The sequence below is a fragment of the Cavia porcellus genome, unplaced genomic scaffold, assembly GCF_034190915.1.
Source record: "Cavia porcellus strain 051 isolate PalLab524CR breed Dunkin Hartley unplaced genomic scaffold, mCavPor4.1 scaffold_24, whole genome shotgun sequence".
Taxonomy (NCBI): Eukaryota; Metazoa; Chordata; class Mammalia; order Rodentia; family Caviidae; genus Cavia; species Cavia porcellus.
Genome location: NW_026947507.1, coordinates 43,502,045 through 43,522,041, shown reverse-complemented (window position 1 = coordinate 43,522,041; position 19,997 = coordinate 43,502,045). Strand labels below are relative to the sequence as shown.

Here is a 19,997-nt window from a genome sequence, read left to right as displayed (position 1 = left end):
AATTTGCTCATTTGTTATTTTCTAATTTTTTCCTCTAATCTTTATGCAACTTATTTTTGGCTCCAATTTTTTCCCCAGGGCTGAGGACTGAATCCAGGGCCCTCCGGGAGCTGCCTACTTCCCCAGCTCTTTTTATTTTTTTGTTTTGAGACAGGGCCTTAGTGAATCGCTAAACAGGTAAGATTCAGTTCCCATCAGCCAGCTTTCCGTCTCAGCCTCCCACAGTGCTGGGATTACCATCGTGCGCCACCACCTGCAGCTCCTGGCAACTTTGTAGGCCCGGGATTTGTTTATTTCTTATGGAAGTGGAAGACCCCAGACAATTCCCCGCTTTTACCTGAGGCGGGCAGAGCCCCGTTCCGGGTGTTGTGGCAGCGACGCCCGCCAGAGGTCAGCGCAGGCTTGCAACTGGCCTGCGGGGCCCACAATGCACCGGGCTTCAGGCGATCGCGGCTAGAACCGCGGAGGGGCGTGGCCTGCCTGTCGGGGCGGGGCTTGTGGAAGAGGTCGCGGGGCGGGGCCTTCCGTGGGGGCGGGGCTGTCCGGCAGGGGCGGGAGCCGAGGTCTCCGTCGCGGGCCGCTGCAGACCTGGGCGCCTGGAGCGGCAGCAAGGTAGGACTGTCCGGCGTCGCCCTCTCCGAGGCGCGAAGTCTCTTAGTTGTGCGGTTTGGAGAAGCTTGGAGCTACCGCAGCTCCGGCGCGGCGCTTACTTCTCCCGAAACTCTTTGTCTGGTCTGCTCCTCTGGCTCTCGGGGGCCCCGGCCCTGCCGCCCAGGCATGGTGCGGGGGGGACCCCGGGTCCCACAGCCTGAGCGCCCCGCGATCGCGCGGCCCCGCTGGTTTCGCAGGGACCAGCAAAACCGCTCGGCAGGCGGGAGGCGCTTCGGCGAGGGCGCCCGGTCGCTAAGGTTGTGGGGTCGCCGAGGACGTGGGGTCCCTGTGTACAGCGTTGGTCCCATCCTGAGCCTCCAGGTGCAGTGCGGAGATAGCCCCCCTCTACCCGTTTTCTGGAGCCCAGCGCTTAGTCTTATGATCCCTGGTCTCAGTGTAAAGACACCTTATTTTTAAAGGAGTTTGCTGATTGGGGATCAGAACCAGGGCTTTCACACTGAGCTACATCCTCACCTCTTTTATTTTTTTTTAATTTTGAGGCGGGATCAGTAAGTCACTAAATTACCAAGGCTGGGCTCCAACTTTCCATCCTTATGCCTCAACCTCCTGCGTGCTGGGATTACCTAGTTTAAACCAGTCTGCAGTCACAGACGACTTTACGGGAGACTGCACATCCTGTGACTTGTCAGTCATTTGTGCAGCAGGTACTTCCCAAGCACTTCTGAGTGGCCTCGGCCATGGTCCACTCTTAATGGCCAGTACCATACATAGGACCTGTAAAAGGGCCGTGTCACAAAGACCTCCCAAGTCAGGACGTAGGGCATTTCTCAGGCACCTAGGAAGCCAAAGCATCTCTGGAACCATCCAGACCTAAGTAACTCAATTTAAAAACACACCAAGTCAGATGTGGTGGTGCATGCCTGCAGTCCCAGCACTTGGGAGGCTGAGGCAGGAAGATCCCCGGAAGTTCAAGGCCAGTCTGGGCTACATAGTGAGACCCTGTCTCAAAAACAAAACAAAACAACTCTCCCCTAGTACATATACACACACCACTGATTGATTGGTTTAGTCCTGGGATTGAAGTTGGGGCCTTGGGCATCCTGGACAGACTGTACCACTGAGTCCACACGGTTGATTTTAAGGGGAGAAAGGGTAGAGAAAATGTCTCCAGATGTTCCTCTGGCTTCCGTGTTTGCAGTACTGGAAGAGCAGTATGGCATGAAGACTTAACTCATTTAGCAAGTTGTGTAGCATGGGTGGGAAGTGGTTATTGGGGATGAGAGCCCATCGCCTGGGCACTCCCCAGCCACCTCTGGGAAACACCACGCTGTTTCTCCTATCCAGATCTTGAGACAGCCCAGGCCTGTGTTGGGATGGGGAATGCAAAAGCCTTTATCGCACCCTGGTCATGACATCATTACCAGAGGGCATAGGTTTGTTGGGATGGCTGTGGGCTTCTGTTCCAGTCTGGTGGTGCTGAGAAAGGACTTCAGGAGAAGCCAGCACCTGACGTCAATGTTAAAGGACGGCTGAGGTTATTTCAGCGGGAAGTGAGAGGAGACACCTGGAGCAGGATCACAGAGGTAAACTAGCAAAGGCAAGATCCAGGAAGAGGAGGCGAGAGACTGCTGATGAGGGAGAGGGGTAGCAGGTGCAAGAATGCAGCCACTTCCAGCTTTTGTGTGAAGCATTTGGTATGGTTTTTGTAAGCACCCTTTGCAGTTGATTATGATTCTAGATGCCCCCCCCACACCTCATTTGGTTTTATCTGGGGCTTTCAGAGGTGCTGGATCTAGAGTGTGTGATGCTGGGTTCAAGTGTGCCATGCTGGGGTCAAGGGTGTGTGATTACTACATTAGTCCTCTGATTGGTTTGACGTAGTTCTGGGTAGGGTTAAGGGTTCCCCACTCTGGGAGTGAGAGCTCAGGGCAGGTAGCCTGCATAGAATAAGGGACGGAAGAGGGCTGCCTGTGGTTTGCTGCCTTCTGCCTGCCCTAAACAACTCCTCTGAGATGCTGTGCCGCTCTACCTCGGAGTCCACTGGCTGTAGACTGAAACCTCTACAAACTGTGAGCTAAATAAACCTTTCCTCCTTTAGCTTTGGGTGTTGGGTATTTTGTCTCAGCAATGAGAAAAGTAACTAAGACACAGCTGGTAGGCTGAGATGAATACTGTAAACTTTTGTGAGCGCTTACCTAGGTGCTTTGTGTTATGTTATCCCTGATCCTTATGAAAAAGAACAGGGGCTGGGTTGCCCCTCCTCCGGGGTCCAGTGGAGCCTCCATCTGAGTTGTGTGTGGGGGTGGGTGGAGGGAACTCAAGACAAGGCTTGTGGGCAAATCCGCATCCCAGGAACCATTTCACATGAATGAGCAGGGCGAGAAGATGCAGACCTCGACAACTGCATTTACAGCCCCCTTGAAAACCAGCAGGCGGCACCTCAGAAAATGAAACAGAAACCTCACTTCTAGGTTTAAATCTAGAAGAAGTGAAAGTGGCATTGGACAGATGTTTGGATGCTCAGGTTCATGGCAGTGTTATTCATGATACCAAAAGGCAGAAGCAGTGCAAGTATCAGTGGGTGGATGCATGGTAAATAAAATGTGGTAGAAATAGAAAACGAATTTATGTTCAGTCCTAGGGATGGCACGGAGTGCCTCACTCTCATAGGCAAATGTTCTGCTCAGAGCTACCCCTAGCCAGCCCCACCTTTCCCTTCTTCTTTCACTTCTTTAAAAATTTGAGCCAAACTTTCAGCACCATTGCCTGGCTGACCTCAACCTTGTCATGTTCCTGCCTCAGTCTCTGAGTGCTGGGATGACAGGTGAGCACCACGATACTATCATTGCTGAGGTGGTCAGTGTTACGCTGGGTGTGTTTTACGCACAGGAAGAGCCCCGTTGAACACCACTTTATGTTCAGATTGCCAGGGTTTAGGACCCTGTTATCAGTGTGTGCTAAGGAAGCACAGGAAATGGAATTTTTAAAAAAGTGAACAGCTCTTCTAGAAGCCGGCCCCCAGGCAGGGGAGGAGTGCAGCTGGGTCCTTCCAGGGTGGGTCACAGAGGGCAGGGCTTGGAGACAGCACAGATACTGAAGAGTTTAACCCTCACTTTTGAGATAAGAGCAGCCGAGGGTGAGGAGTCACTTCCTCAGGGCCTCGAGCAAATGCAGGCAAAGTGGGGCTGGAGGCCCCAAGCTGTCCTCCTTGCAGACAGCTGGCACTGAGGAGCCCGCCTGCCTCAGGGTCACAGAGGTGCACAGCAATGCTCCGAGGCGGGATAAGACGCCAAGTGAGATGTAGGCACGGTGCCATCTGGAAAGAGCCTAGTTTTCATGGGGGGCCATCCCAGTACTGTGCCAAGCTGACTCTTCACAAGGGTGCATAAGAGTAGATAGGGCTGGGTGTGGGGGGATGCACGCCTGTCATCCTAGCATGCTGGGAGGCTGAGGCCCAAGGATCCGGAGTTGGACCCCAGCTTGGACACTTCCTAACGAAGACTCTATCTTACAATAAAAATAAGAAGAGCTGGGAACGTAGCTCGTGGCAAAGGCCCTGGGCTTAACCCCCAGTTTAAAAATAAATGCTGGACATAGTGGCATGAACCTGTAGTCTCAGAATTTGGGAGGCTGAGGCAGGAAGATCACTGTGAGTTTGAAGCCAGCCTGGGCTACATGGTGAGACCCTGCCTCAAAATGTGTGTATAATTTTTTTAAAAAGTGGGTGGAGACTGGGGAGTGGTTATCCATTATTCAGACCTATCTACTTCCAGGAGGTCTGAGAAAAGGAAGGAAGGAAAGCAAAAGAAGAAATGAAAGAATTCATTCATGTCATGATTGAGCATTTACTATGAAGTGTGAGCATAATGCCAGTTTTCTGTTAGGAGCAAAAGACAAAAAAGAGAAAAGTGTTTTGTTGTTGTTTCATTTGTTTTTTGATACTGGTCTCACTGTGTAGCCTGTGCTTGCCTGGAACTCATGGCAGTCCTGCCTCAGTCTCCTGAGAGCAGAGATCACAGGTGTGCACCACCACACCCTGCTGGGGTAAAGTTTTACTCTTTGCATCTCCTATTATTCCCAGGCCACAGCAGCCTGGAATGCATGGAGGCTGGGAAGACACTCAAGAGTTTTCCGCAGGACCAGCAGGAATGAGCTTCCTTGGTTCTGGAACCTGGAAAACACAGGCAAGAGATGAGGCAGGGAAGCCCAGGAGGAAAACAGTCCAGGGCAAAGTGTTTGTTTTTAGGAAGCAAACTGTTGTGGCCTAGCTTTAACCAATGTGCCTCCTTCCTGTTCTGTGTGTGCCAGTTCAATAGAGATTAAAATTCCATTTCCAGTAAAGACTTAAGTTTCAGCTCCTTGTAAATCCCCCCACCCTCTTCCACATGCTTCTGCAAGGTGTGCTGTTACCGGAAAATGTTTAACCACAAGGAAATTACAGGAGATACCAAGAAGCCCAGATGCTATCAAACTGTGTCAAAATTTGCAACATTCCTGTGGTTTTTCAGCTTTAAAAACCCAACCCTTTAGCTGTAAGGCATGCAGTCTTCCGTATTGGCTCCCTGAGGCTGTGTCGCCAGGCCTGGCCTAAAATAAAGCCTTTGCTCCCTAAATTTTAATTTCTTGCTTCCTTGGATTTTGTTCCAGGGTCTGAGCTATCACAAAACTGAGTAATTCAGGACGTGATGCCCACCTCCCACAGGCTACACTGTTCAGACAGAACCCGTGTCGGACCTCTCAGCCTGGCTGGCACATCCTGTGACGTAAGGCTACAGAGCAACTCAGAGAGAGACCTTTAGGAGGGCTGAGAAAATCAGAAGATTTATTGAAGATAAAGCAGATAGAGTCCAAAGACAGAGCTTGAAAGTCACAAACAGCAGCCAAGCGCCATGGCACAGGCCTGTATTCCCAGTCTTTGGGAGGCTGAGGCAGGGGGGATTGTGAAGCCAAGGCCAGCTGGGGCTGTGCAGCGAGTTCAAGGCCAGCCTGGATACCCAGTGAGACCATCTCACAAAGGCAAATGGCCACCCAGCATGGTCCTTCCGCCCTGGTGTCTTCTACAAGCTCTTACCTCTCTCAGCTGAATCCTCGAGGCTTGGGGCAGGGAAGGACTTAATCACGTCTGCTACATCTGTGTTGTTTTGTCTCTTAAGAGAATGGCTGCCAGGGCCAGGTATCAAGGAACACAGTGCCAATAATCCCAGCATTGGGGAGGCTGAGGCAGGGGAGGTCACAGCTGCCTGAAGGTCCCACCCCTGGATGGGGCTGATGCAGTGGGGTCGGAGGTCTCCTGCTCATCCTCAGGAGAATGCTGTGTGGGTGTGGTGATGGGGGATCCAAGGGAGGCTCGTGCCCTGGGAAAGCAGCTGCTTTTGCTTTTCTGCCAGCTGGGCTCCTCCTCCTAACCAGGGTCCTCTGTGAGCTGTGACAATGTGCTTTTTTATAAAATTACTTCTACAAAAACCAGGTGTGGGTTTTGTGCTCCTCTTTTGTTGCTAGAAATTGAAACCATGACCTCCCATGTGCTAGGCAAGTGGTCCACCACTAAGCTGCGTCTCCAACCTTTTAAAGAAAAATTTTAAATTTCAAGATAGATCCTGCTAATTTGCCTAGGCTGACCTGGACTTGGGATCCTCCTGCCTCAGCCTTCTGAGCAGCTGGATTCATGAGCATGTACCACTGTATCCACTGCATTTAGAGTAATTTTCTGAAAACAGTTGTAACAGGCTGAGAATGTAGCGCAGTGGTACAGTACCTACCTGGCAAATGCAAGGTCATGAGTTCAATTCTGGGTACCAAAAAACGACCACAACAAAAAACCCTAAACCAATTGTGACAGAATTGGGATGCACAGAGAGAGAGAGAGAGAGAGAGAGAGAGAGAGAGAGAGAGAGAATAGTTGAATTTAAAAAAATTTTAATTTCTCAATTTATAAAATTTAATTGAAAAATAGTTTTAGTAATTTTTAGTTAGGCATGGTGGAATTACTGTAATCCCAGCATCCAGGGGCTGAGGCAGGAGGATTTCAAGTTCAAGGCCAGCATGGGCTACATAGCAAGACTCTGTCTTAAACAGAACTAATGAGGGCTGAGGGGAGAACGAGGAAGCCAACCCCCTTCCATGAGCCAGCAGCACGTGGGCTGGGAGACAAAAAGATCCAGGAACTCCCCACCAACCACAGTAAGCAACAGGCTGATTCAGAGGAACATAGACTGAGCTGATAGCTACTGAAATAAAAAACAACTTAATGCTGTGTTGTTGGTTGACTTTGCTGGTGTAGAGCTGGTAGCCTGAGCATCTGTTTATAAAGGCTAACAGAATGCAATGCGGCATTCTTCCTTCTGTCTTGTTTTTGAAATTTAGTATTGTTTTCACTGTTGTTTGGTTCCATTTTGTTTTGTTTTATTCCCTTTAAAATTAAAAAAAACTAAACAAATTTTACTTTATTTTTGCAGTGCTGGGGATCAAACTCAAGGCCTTTTTTTATTTTTTATTTTTTAGGGAAACCAAAAGTGGAGCCAGTTGACCAAAGTATAATGAGATTCCAATTAGTAGACTCCTTTTTAAAGGAAATGCCTTAGCTTTTCAGAGACTGTGCCTACATGTGTTAATTTAAAAGGAAATATTCAGTTTGTCTTTTCATGATTCTTTGCTCTAACTGATGATTTTGGTTCAGAGAATTACTTGCCTTCCTCCTGTATGCACACAGACTTGTTCTGTGCTTCTGAATCATTTCTTGTGTTATAATTTCACTTTAGAATGGGATTTTTCTGGGGGCTAAGATGAACCTGTGGGTTTCCTTTCTTTTTGCTCTTACAGTGCAGCACTTGGCATGTGCCTCTCCTGCTAGAGTTTATTCCATGCACGTGGGCCAGTCAGCTGGTCTTTCTCACTCTGAGTCAAACGTTATTGTGTTATTTTATCTGACTTTTTCTTTTTTTTTTTTTTGGCTTGGTCTTGCTCTGTACTTCAGGTTGGCCTTGAACTTGCAGTGATCCTCCTGCCTCAGCCTCCTGAGTGCTGGGATTACACTTGTACACCACCACAACTTGCTTCTTTCCTCCTCCTCAACGTGGGATGTTTTGTTTCTTTTGGAAAAGAGATGGCAAAACGGACAATTAGAAAGAGGCACTCACTTAAGCACTGTTGGGGGCATGCTGGATATTAGACATTAAAAAAGAAACTAAAAAATAAACACAAGTTTATAATATATTTAAAACAGGTGTTTGTACTTTCATTTAAAAATTCCAAATGTGACCCTGTGGCCCAGCAAGTCTACTCCAGAATTTGATCCTGTGGAAATAATGAAACACAGACCAAAAGATGGCTCTAGCATATTTGTCTCAGCCTGGGTTTTCTGTTTGTGTGGTTTTGTTTTGATACTGGGCATTGAACCCAAGGCCTCCCGAGGGCCAAGCACATACTGTGCCACTGAGCTCTACCCCTGGCCCTCAGCCTTGTGTTTAGAGTGAAGAATTAGAAACACCTAAAATTTCTATCATAGAAACTTAACATAAAAGTACAATGGAATTCCTCTTAAAATAATATCTAAGTCACTAAATATATGTGTTTAACTGGTAAATTCGTGATCATTTTCCTCGTCACTGGGACAAGCTAAGGGAAAGGTTTATTTTGGTTCACAGTTTCAGAAGTGTCAGTTCATGGTCAGCTGTCTCCAAGGCAGGCAGGCGGGCAGCCTTAGCGGAAGGGAGTGGCAGAGGAGACGGAAGGGAGTGGCAGAGGAGACGGCGCCTAGCATGGCCCACAGGAAGCAGAGAGAAAGGGGAGGGAGCAGCCTCCTCCAGACCCCGCCCCCAGTGATCGTGGCCAACGAGGACCCACCTCCACAAATGAATGTAGCCGCATCAGCCAATCACTTCTTAGAAGCTCGGCCTCTGAGCACTTGAGCATCTTGGGGGACTTTAGAAATCTAAATCATGACAAACATCAATTTGTCCAGTTTCATCTTTGCTTTGCCTTGCGTTTTGCAATTCTTGAGCTAGGATCTTGCTGAGTCCAGCCAACTTGAAACTCCCAGGATATCCTAGGCTGACCTCAAACTCAACAATCATACTGCGTCAGCTTCCTGCCCTAGGACTATTGCTGTCTACCATCACATAGCGCTTTGTCCAAATAGCGCTTTGTATTCTATTTTCTTATACATATTTCATAATACTGGGGCTTGAACCCAGTGCCTTCACATTGAATAATATCTTGTGCCCTTTAAAATTTTTCTTTCTTTCTGGTGACAGGCATACTAAGTCAATACATTTCCCAGGCTGGGTTTGAATTTGTGATCCTCCTGCCTCAGTTTCCCACAGTGCTGGGGTTACAGGCATGCACTGCTACTCCCACCTACAAATCCAGGTGTGGTGATGAATGCCTGTAATCCTAGCCTGAAGCTGAGGCAGGAGGATTCAAACTGGAGCCAGCCTGGACTACATAACATGTTTCAGGCGGGTTAAATTGCATAGTGAAGCCCTGTCCCCAAACAGCACAACAACAAAAAAGTGTTCTGAATGCACCAGTTTCTTTTATCGTTAGTATTTTGTATGGCTTATTTTCCTCAGAAGCGATTGGTTGTGGGTAAATAATTCTGTTACCAGTTGAAGTCTTGTGAAAGGGAACACGTTCCTTCTCTGGTCCCACTTTTGCACTGGATGCCAGGAATTTGGAATGAAAACCTGTGTTCTGTTGTAGTCTTATAAGAACAGGCACCTCAGGCTTTATTAACGCACTTAACTCTCCCTTACCCTTGGGATCTCTGTGCTCTCCGCTTCTTTTTTTTTTTTTTTCCATCCATTTGACATCTAGCTCTCCGCTTCTTGTCCGGTAACTGTAAAATGCAGAGAATCCAAGACCCTCACCTCTCTACCACCCCCAGGGGTTGGAGAGTGTAGCTCAGTGGTGGGTGCAGCCTTGCATGGGTGAGACCAGGCTTTGGTCCCCAGCACTGCAAAAATGAAAGTATGTGCCAGGGCCACTCCTGGCTTAGAACAGGAGTCCTGTTGCCCACCAGGGTAACCTCGCGCCCTTCCCTAGCTCCCCAGAGGATCCACATCACTACCAGAGTCTGAGTGAGCCTTCAGCTTAGTCATTAACCCTGCCGCATCTGCATCCAACACCTGGTTGCACTGTGTAGCTTCACAAGCTTGGGGAACTAAATCTGGGTCTCTGTTTCTCCGTTTGTGAAGTGATCAGTACAATACAGGAGTTGTCTGGTTTCATTGTGACCCAGATGCACGCTGCCTGCCCACCCTGAACTCTGGGGTGGTGGGAGGTGGTAACTGCTAAGCACCTCCGGACAAGGGTGGGACTGCAGGTAAATTCACACAGCACTATGGCGGGCTGTGTCCTGACCGGTGCAGCTGGCTTAGGGTGTTGGAGTTTTAATACATTATTATTAGGTGATGCTTGCAGTATTTAGAAGAGCATAAGGAATGCTAGCATGAATTTACCACTTGACTGCTTGTTCCCCGCCTCCTTTGGTGCTGAGGATTGAACCCAGAGCCTCACACACCAAGCTCCCTCCCCAGCCCTTTGTTATTTTTCATTTTGAGACAGTGTCTTGCTAAGTGGCTCAGACTGGGTTTGAATTTGAGATCTTCCTGCCTCAGCCTCCCAGAGTTCCAGGATTAGTGGCCTCCACTACCTCGCCCAGCCACTTAGCTCTGACACACCTTCATGTCTTGCCTTTTTGCTCCTGATGTTTTAAAAACACATACATTAATGTACACATACATGCGTACATGCATACATATATGCATGAGTGCTCATGGCTAAAGCTTCTTGTTTCCAATTTCACATAGATCCCTCGCTCACCATCTTCCTGTGGCTCCATTGTGCACGTGCCCAGGTGATGAGGCACACTTTCCTACCGTTTCCTGGGGATGTCCACATGTGCCGGGGTTTCTCTGGGATCTTTGTCCAGAGCTACCTTGCCAGGTCAGAGTGTGCCCACACCGAGGGGGCCACATGTCTCTCCACAGCAGCTGTACCAGCTGCTGGGGTGCGGGATAGCTTCTCCTTCTGCCCGGCCTCAGTCAGCTAGCTCTTGTCTGGCTCTGGAGATTTTTCTGCCAGTCTAACAGAGTGTGAAATAGTGGCTCACAGTTGTAGGGTCCTGCTTATTAATGAGCGTGAGCACCTTTTCATGGATTTATTGCCATGTGTTTCTCCTTTTTGTTGAATTATCTGTTTCTGTTTTTTGCTTTTTTATCTATTGCATTTTTTGTCATTGTTCTTCCTGGTTGAAGGGGTTTATTGTGTATTCTGGGTACTAATCCTCTATCAGTCATCTGCAGTGCAGAATCTCCTCCAAGTCTCTTGTCATTTTTTTTTTTTTACTTTGTCTTAATGTACAAGCAAGTTTAATTTTCATGTAGCCAGTTATTTCAGCCATTTCTTCATTATTTTGCTTTCAAGTCTTATTTTTAAAATTCACCTTCTACCTCTTGGTAAGCACCTGCGGTGAGGGCCAGAAAGAACCAGGACTCCCGAGATCCGGCCATGGTGGGACTCAGGCACCTTATTCACCCACCTTCCTGGTAAGGGCCTGCGGCATGGGCCAGGAGGAGAATCATTACCTGTGAGCCTACTGCCACGCGGGCTGAAAATCAAGCACCCTTCCCCCTTCCCCCCCTATAGCTACTGGGATAGATGTCTGAGCATCTCTTGGGAGGATGACCATGTGCAGTATAGCAAATATGGGGGATTTCCTTCTATCTTCTGTTTGAAGGCAAAGGTTGTTTTCACTGTTTTGTTACGTTTCTTTTGCTCTATTCAGTATTCTCAATTAATTTTAGAATGTTCTATTTTTGGTTTGATTTTGCTATACCTAATTAACTGGACAACTATTAGGAAGTTAAAGAGATATACCATAGTACCTGTTACTGCTATCCCAGTATCCTACTATGAAATCTTGTACCAATTTCACTGCATTATCTTGATTGGCTTTGTTCTGTCTTGTGCTGTTGCATTTTTACTACTTTCAAAATAAAATTTAAAAAAAATATTCACCTTCTACTCCCAAATCATGTATTATTTCATATCATACTATAGTATATATATAGTTTCTAAGTTTTAAAAGTTTTTATTTTTCACATAGAGCATGTAAGCATTATAAAATATACATTATGTCAACTAGTTTTCTGTTGCTGTGACAAAGTACCTGAGGAAACCATTTAAAGGAAGAAAGGTTACTTTGGTTCATGAGTTCAGAGGTTTTGGTCCATGGTCAGCTGCCACTATTATTACTTTTAGACCTGTGGAGTCAGAAGCATCTTGGTGAAAAGGTGTGGAGGAAGAAAGCTGCTCACCTCTTGGCAATCAGGAAATGAGGGGGGCTCTGCATGAGGACTCCTTCCTCCTTTTACTCTTATTCATACAGGCCCCCAGGCTTTTGAATGCTGTGCCTCCCCTTCAGGATAGGTCTCTCCTCTGAGCTTGCTATACCATGTGCCGATCATCGTGGAAACACTCTCACAGACACACCCAAAGGTGTGTGTCACTAATGTCTTAGACACTTCTCAGTCCAATCAAATTGACAACCAAGCTGACCCACCACACACGTGTAATTCAAAACAGAAGTGTAGTTAAGTTCCCTTTGTACTTCTCTTGAATTTCAAAATTTGTTTTGTGGTGTAAAGTACGATCCACTTTTCTTAACAAGTATAATTGGTTGACCTAGTACCTTGTTGAACAGTCTATTCTGTCTCTACTGATTTATCATGTCTTTTCTCTGTAAGTGTCTATACAGCTTAGAGTCTGTTTGGGGCCTCTTTGGCTGATTGATCTAGTTATCCATTCCTGGACTGATATCACAGTGTCAATATTAAAGCTTATCATAAGTCTTGATATCTCATAGGGAGAGGTGGCCTATCTTATTTTTCTTTTTTCACAATTATTTTCTGGCATTCTTAGTGATAGGATTATTTCCAAAAGATGAAAAATATTTCCAAAAGATAAGAAGTATAAAACAAAAGAGGCCTTTATTCTGAGAACACGGAGAGAGAGGACTGGCACGCCGGCCACTGAAGTCTGGCGATCTCTCTCGTGGACATGTGGCGTGGGGGAATATAAGTAGCCTAAGTTTAGGGCAGTGCCCTAAAGCCATTAGAGATGCACATGTATTTCATTGGCACACGTTTGGTGCCAGGGGCAGGTTCCGAAGGGTGGGGGGATATAGGGTTACAGGTAAACCTCTAGGGGTGGGGGAGACAGGAGCTCCCTAATTCCGGCTGAGGCTTTTTCTGGCTACAGTGTCCGGTCTGGGTCAACAACCCTTTCACTTAGTTCTTTGTTCTTCCATATGGACTTTAGAATCATCTTTTTCAGCATTGGAAGGCAAGATGCTTGATCTTGAGTACTTTTTCAGGCTTCGTCTACACCACCATGCTTCTGTTTGCAGTGGACATTATGACACTGTCTGTTATGGCTTAGATCTGAAATACCCCTAAACTCTCACATTTGGTGCTAGGGCCTGATCAGGAGTTGGTCACTAATGGCGTGAACTGGATGGGTGGCTTCTTGTCCCTGTTCCATCTTCCTCTTTCTAGCTGCCGCGCAGTGAACAGTTTTTCTCCACCATGTGGTTCTTCCATGTTTTTCTTGCCCTGGAACTAGTCATGGACTGAACCCACTGAAACTGTAAGCCACGCTAAACCTCTCCTCATGTAATTTTCAGGAGTCAGTTATTGTGTCCCAGCAATAAAAAAGATGATTAATACACAACAGAAAGGAGGAGAGGTTTATTTTGGCTCACAGTTTAGAAGGATTCAGTCCATGGTAGGCTGACTCTGAGGCAGAGGTACCTTAGCAAAGGAGTCTGGTGAAAGAAAACTGTTCAACCTATGTCATCCCAGAAACAGAGTGAGAAAAAAGGATCTGGAGAAAATACATCCCTCTAGTGACTCCCCTTCCTACCAGGCCCCACCTCCAAAGACTCCTGTGGGATATTTCAAATCTAAACCATGACACTCTCCTTCCTAATATCCTTTCACAACAGTTTCTGATTCCTGTATTTACAGGACATGTTGCAGAGATTACTTTTTTCTTAAAATTATGATACAATCCAAACAACTTAAAGTTGGCCCCATTACTCATTTTGTGTGTAACTCAGCAGCCGTGATTGCATTCATGCTGTTGTACAGGCATCCCAGTGATGCCAAGATCTTTTTTATCGGTACCGGGGATCAAACTCACGACCGTCTGCTTGAAGGCAGCTGCTTATGCCTCTGAGCTAAATCCCCAGCCCATTTAGGGGCATTCTCTAGAGTTACTAAACTTCTGTGGTTGAATAAAACCCATTGTGTGTGGAGACCACATTTTGCTTCTCCACCATCCAGAGCTGTGCATGTGGGTCTCTTCTGTTTTGGGCTCATGTGAATCACATTGCTGGGGACACTGATGTGTGAGTATCTGAGGCTTTGCTTTCAATGCCTTTGGCTGTTCACCCACAATGGCACTGCTGCCTCATGTGATGTTTCTGGGTATCACTTCTTGAATAATCATGCAGCATTTTCTGCGGTGGCAGTACCAGTTTAGATGCAGTTTCTCCACAGCCTCTTCAATACTTACTTTCCTTAAAAAAAAAAAAAAAGCAGATGCTACATAGAATCTCACTGAGGTTTTGAATTGCATTTCCTTCATGATTAATGGTGTTGCCTCTTTCCAGGTGCCCATTTCCTGTTTTTGCTTTTTGGGACAAAGTCCATTCAAATGCTTTGCCCCATTCTTTCTCCTTTAGTATTTTTTGGCCATAGTTTTAGGTTCACAGGAAAATTGAGCAGAAAGTACAGGAAATTTCTATTCAAGATGCCCCTTTGATCACCTGAGTATGTGTTTGCTAACAATGACGAATCTACACTGACGCATCAGTATTGCCTGGGGAGCATGGTTTTACGTTGGCCTTCATTTTTGGTATCACAGTATGTGGGTTTTGAAAAATGCAGAAGGATGTGTGTCACAGGGTAATAGCAGACAATAGTTTCACTGCCTTAAAAACCCTCTACCCATTCATCCCTCCTCCTCTCCCTTTGGCCATTTTAAAATTGGTTGGTTTTTTTGTTGTTACTGTTCTTTATATATTCTGCCTACTAGACTATTACTGCATATGATTTACAAATATTTTTTGCCATTCTGAGGCTTATATTTTCCTGTTCTTACTAGTCTTTTGTTGCACAAAAAATTTTCATTTCATGAACTCCAGATTGTCTGTTTCTTTTCTTGCCTGTGCTTTTAGTGTTAGACTTAAGAAACTATTGCCTAGGGGCTGGGGATTTAGCTCAGCAGCATAAGCTCCTGCCTTAAAAGCAGGTAGTTGTGAGTTCGATCCCCGGTACCGATAAAAAGGAAAAAGACCAAAAAAAAAAAAAAAAAAAAAAAAAAAGAAACTATTGCCTAATCCAAGGTCATACAAATTTGCTCCTATTTTCTTCTAAGAATTTCTTTTTGGGATTGTTTTGTTTTTGAGACAGGGTCTTGCTTTGTATTTAAACTGCCTTGAATTCACTGTGTAGCTCAGGCTGACCTTGAACTTGTGGTGATCCTCTTGCTCAGCCTCCTGAGTGCTGGGATTGCAGATGTGTGCCTCCATTCCTGGTCTTCTTTTAAGAATTTTATAGGTCCAGCTCTTGGGCGTGGTGGTGCCTGCCTATAATTCCAGCATGAGAAAGGCTGAAGTAGGAAGATCCTGAGTTCAAGACCAACCAGAGCTATAGAGTGAGATCCTGTCTAAAAAAAAAAAGTCCAGTTCTTAATTCAAGGCCTGTGATCAACCTTCAATTAATTTTTAAATACAAAGAAAGACTCAGTTTCCTTATTTTGCATATAGATATTCAGTTTCTCCATTAAGTGGTTTGGACAACTTTGTCAAAATCAGTTGTCTGTAGAAGTGGAGGGGGTGTTCTGGCTCTGAATTTTGTTGTGTTGTTCCATATATCTGCCCTTCTGCACAGATCATGGTCTGGGTGACTGTGATTCTGTAATAAGTTTGCCTTCAGAAAGTTTGAGTCTTTTAACTTTGTTGTTCTTTCTAAAGGCCCTCTAGGACCCCTGCAAAGCTGGATTTTAGGGTGAACTTTTCTATTTCTATAAAGATGGTTTTAATAGAGGTTGTTTGCATCTCTGTGTTGCTTTGGATTGTATTGTTCTCAATGGATTGTACTGATGGCTTCCAGTCCACGAACACTGGAAATCCTCCAATTATTTGGATCTTTAATTTCATCCAGCAGTGTTTGTTTCATTTTCTTTGCTGAAAATTGCTGGGAAGGTGGTTGCATGTCTGGACTACAGTAGAGGAGCTTCTTTATGAGATGTACTCTTTTTTTGTTGTACCAGGGATCGAACTCACAACCTTGCACATGCCATGCAGGTGCTTGTGCCACTGAGCTAAATCCCCGGCCATGAGATTCTTATAAATTTTACTTGTAAAGGAAGAATGAAACATAGCATTAATTTTTATGCTAGAGTTGGTTTCCTTAGTCTTTTTTTTTTTTTTTTGATCCTTGAATAAAGTTAAAAAAAATAGAAAATTGTCTGGCTTTCAGATTTTGAGGGGCTTTTGTTAACTTCCTCATGCTTAGCAGCTCATGATGATGTTAATTTATCTGATACTGAGTTTGATTGGGAAAAAAAAAGGAGCCGGACATGGTGGTGCACACCTGTAATCCTAGCACTCAGGAGGTTGAGGCAAGAGGATCATTGCAAGCTGGACTACAAAGCGAGCTCAAGACCAGCCTGAACTGCATGGTGAGACCTTATCTCAAAAAGACAAAACAAAAACAAACAAACAAAAAACCAACATTCTATAAGCTGTTTTTGTTAACTAATACAACATCTCTAATTCCTTCACTGTCTTCATGTTTGTGTTTCAATCGGTACTGTATTCTAATCCAGGCCGGGAACTGTAAGCTGTTCACCTTTGTGAAGCCCTGTGTTTTTACTTCCCATTCTTCAGACATTGGAATTTATCTGCACACACCGTACTCAGGCTGAGGGCCTTGTGCACATTGCCGACTTTAACTAAAACATTTGGGGAGTTCGCCTGCTCAAAGTTTTCTGTCTTGTTAAATACAGAGGCTGGTTATACCCAGTCCCAAAACGAATACACCAGATAAGAGCTCCCCATCATGACACTGCTCAACAAGGAAAACAGAATTAGTATTTAGTCAAACTTTTGGCTTAGAGGGGGAAAAAAAATGAGTCTTTGGATGCCAAAGCAAGGTGGGAAGACAGTGACACATTTCATTCTTCAGTCCTGTGGCATTTGGTTACCGACTTAATGGAAGCCTAGCAGGAGTTCTTTAATATTTTTAGCTTGTACACGTTGTGTGTCGCTAGTCCTAAAGTCCCAAACCCAAAACCTGAAATGTTCTGCTGTCTGAAAGTTGAGCACTAACATAATGAGGAAAAAACTCTTGAATTTTGGAGCATTTGAAATTTTGGATTTTCAGATTAAGCATATTCAACCAGTAAAGCATATGCAAATATCCTAAAATCTAGAAAACTCCTAAGTCAGGAACATTTTTTGTCCAAATATTATGTTTCAGACGAGGGATATTCAAGTTGAATTAAGGATATCACTCGACATTTGAAAACTGTAACCTGGTTTAATCTTTATAAGAAGTCTGCAACATAGCTAGGCATGGTGTTACACACCTCTAATCCCAGTGCTCTGGAGGCTGAGGCAGGAGAATTGCTTTGAGTTCAAGGCTAGGCTCGGCTACACAGTGAGTTCAAGTCTGGCCTGAACTACATAGCGAGACACTGTCTCAAAAAAAAAGTCTGCAAAACAATATAGTGTGTATTTTATTTTAAACAGTAAGACTCAGAGAATAAGTTTTCATGGTTACTCAGTAAATGAGTGAGCTAGAATTAGCTGGAACTATCTGAGTCTTATGTTGTTATTTTCCCTAATCTTGGCTTCACTTACATACGCTTGGGCTCAGACGTCTTTTATTCCTTGGCTAACGAGGGCTTGGATATCTGTATCTCGCTCTGCTATACAGAACAAGCCAACCTGGTCATGACTCGTTCTCCGCCAGGCTATGGTGGGCAGAGAAGAAGGGTTATGTGGAGGTCGCTGTGATGGAAGAGCTGGGGGTGGGAAGCAGCATGATGGTCAGGACTCAGGCTCCCTGCAAACCCTCCTGCCTTTTTACACAGTGAATCTATCCACTGCCGAGAGGCACCAGCCGTTAAAGGTACTTTCTCTGAGGCATGCTGGACTCTTGTCACTAATAATTTCCATCACAGCTTGGGCTTTGCCAAGGTGAGTGGCCATGAATTGTGTGTGGCCGTGAGGCTGGGGTGTGGACGGAAGCTCTTGTTCCTGAGAGCCCCCAACCCTTGGGTCTTGCTGCAGCTCAGCTGCACAGAAAGTGGCTCTTATGAAAACCTGAAGTGTCACTTTCCATTTTCAGTTATCCAGCGTGCATTTTATTTTATTCCATTCCATTCTATCTTATTTTTTGAGACAGGGTCTCGCTCTGTAGTTCAGGCTGGCCTTGAACTCACTATGTAGCCCAGGTTGACCTGGAATTTAAGGCTTCCTTCCTGCCTCAGCCTCCCAAGTCTGGGAGACCAGTCATTTGTAGAGAAAAGGTCTGTCTTGGCTCACCATTCTAGAGTCTGGGATGTCAGTACCCGGCAGCTGCGTATGGTCAGGGACTCATCATGCTTCAGCTCAAGGTGGCAGCGAATGAAGAGCGAGAGTCCTGAGTGAGAGAGACAAAGTGTGCAAGGTGGACATGCTTTATGCACCCCGGTCCCTGGCGACTAATCCAGGCCTGTGGGAGAGAGAGCTAGAACTTGCTCCTTGAGAAGGCATCCGCCCGTTTCTAAGGGCTCTGCGCCATCTCTCTTGTCACTGAGGAAGCAAGGGTGGATGTGGTTGCTCGGAGCTTAGAAGACAGCGGACAGTGCCTGCCTGGTTACACTCGAGCAGTCCTGCTGGTCGTGGTCCCCATCGGGGAGGACCTGGGCTCCACAATGGCACAGTGCCATCCCGCTAGCAGGTGCTGGTGGAACAGGCCAGGCTGTTGGCACTTTCTGTGAGGGAGGGGTAGAGGTTGTGTTCTCCTGTCCTCAGCAAGGGCCTCTTGGCAAGCTTGGTTCCGTCCTTCCTGTACTGGGCACTGCAGCTGGCCAGGGGTGGGAGTGGGGTGGTGGTGGTGCTAGGGGCACCACACTGTCTGCAGTTCCACCCTTGCATTTGATAACTGGGGGAAGAGCAGGACACCCCCGTGGCGGGACTCAGTGTTACCCACAGTCAGTTCTCCTCGATGTCCTCGGTGCTGGAAGACAGCAGCCATGTGGTCTGCAGCCAGGTGCTCTTGCTTCTGCTCTGGATGGAGTCAGCGCTGCGGCTGCGTAGATTGCAGCTCTGTCTCATGGAGGAATCAAGTCTCAATAAGAGTCTCAGAATACAAACTACAAGAGACTCAACAAGAGTCTCTTCAATACAAACTGTATTCGAGCCATAGCATCCCCTGTGTACAGACTGACATGGTTTGGCCTGTCCTGTCTCGTGCCACCCACCCTTTGTTCCTGGGGGGAGCTGCCGTGGTCTGACAGCTTGCCAGGCTAACTCAGCTGGCCAGCACTCATCTTGGGACTTTTGAACTCAGAGCTGGGAAGGGCTTGCAGAACTCCTCGGAAGTCCACCTCCACCTCTCAGTGGCCGCATTTGCTGGGTGGTGGAGGTGAGTGTGGAAGAGTCTCACAGTGAAAAGATCATGGAAAGGTAGAGAGGGTCCTGGTGGTGACACATCCCAGGTCCTGGTTCTGTAGAACCTGCTGTACCCCCTGCACTTCCCTTGCTTTGGTTGTTCTAGTATTCTCTGAATTCTGTTCTCCACCACACACCCCTTTCTGTCATTTACAATTAAGTGTTTCAAGCCAAGCATGGTGGCACACCACTCGGGTGGCTGAGACATGGGACCATTGCCGTGAATTCGACGCCAGCCTGGGCTACATAGCAGAACCTTGTCTCAGAAAACCAAAACCAGCCAAACAACAACAAAAATACACTGTCAAGTGTTCTAACTAGGCTGCATGAGATGGCACATGCCTGTAATCCAGCTACTTGGGAGGCTGAGGCAGGAGGCTCACAAGGTGGAGTCTGGTGTGAACAAGGTAGTGAGACCCTGTCTCAAAATCAAAAGGGCTGAGGATGTAGCTCAGCAGTAGAGTGTCCCTGGATTTGACCTCCCCTGTGGGAAAGGTAAGTTCTGAGGATACGGAGCAGGAGTGGTTTTGTGCTGTTTTCAAACTTGGGTTTCAAGAGGGTTTTAGGATAATACCTTGCCAATGTCAAGAGCTGTACCTTTTCAAGCTCCAAAGAATTTGATTCTACAATTTTACTGGCTTCCCTTTGTATGAAG

At 46.4% G+C, this 19,997-nt stretch overlaps 1 protein-coding gene across 5 annotated transcripts in view; it reads left to right on the top strand.

Moving 5' to 3' along the window:
* Positions 1–530: 530 nt before the first annotated feature.
* Extl3 (exostosin like glycosyltransferase 3) overlaps positions 531–19,997 on the top strand; it is a 93,138-nt gene continuing 73,671 nt past the window's right edge. For 3 of the 5 annotated variants that reach the window (XM_013143405.3, XM_013143404.3, XM_063234520.1), the window contains exon 1: positions 531–612. The gene's annotated coding sequence lies outside the window, so the exon portion shown is untranslated. The remainder of the gene's footprint in view (positions 613–19,997) is intronic. The other 2 variants (XM_063234522.1, XM_063234521.1) reach the window with 2 other exon arrangements.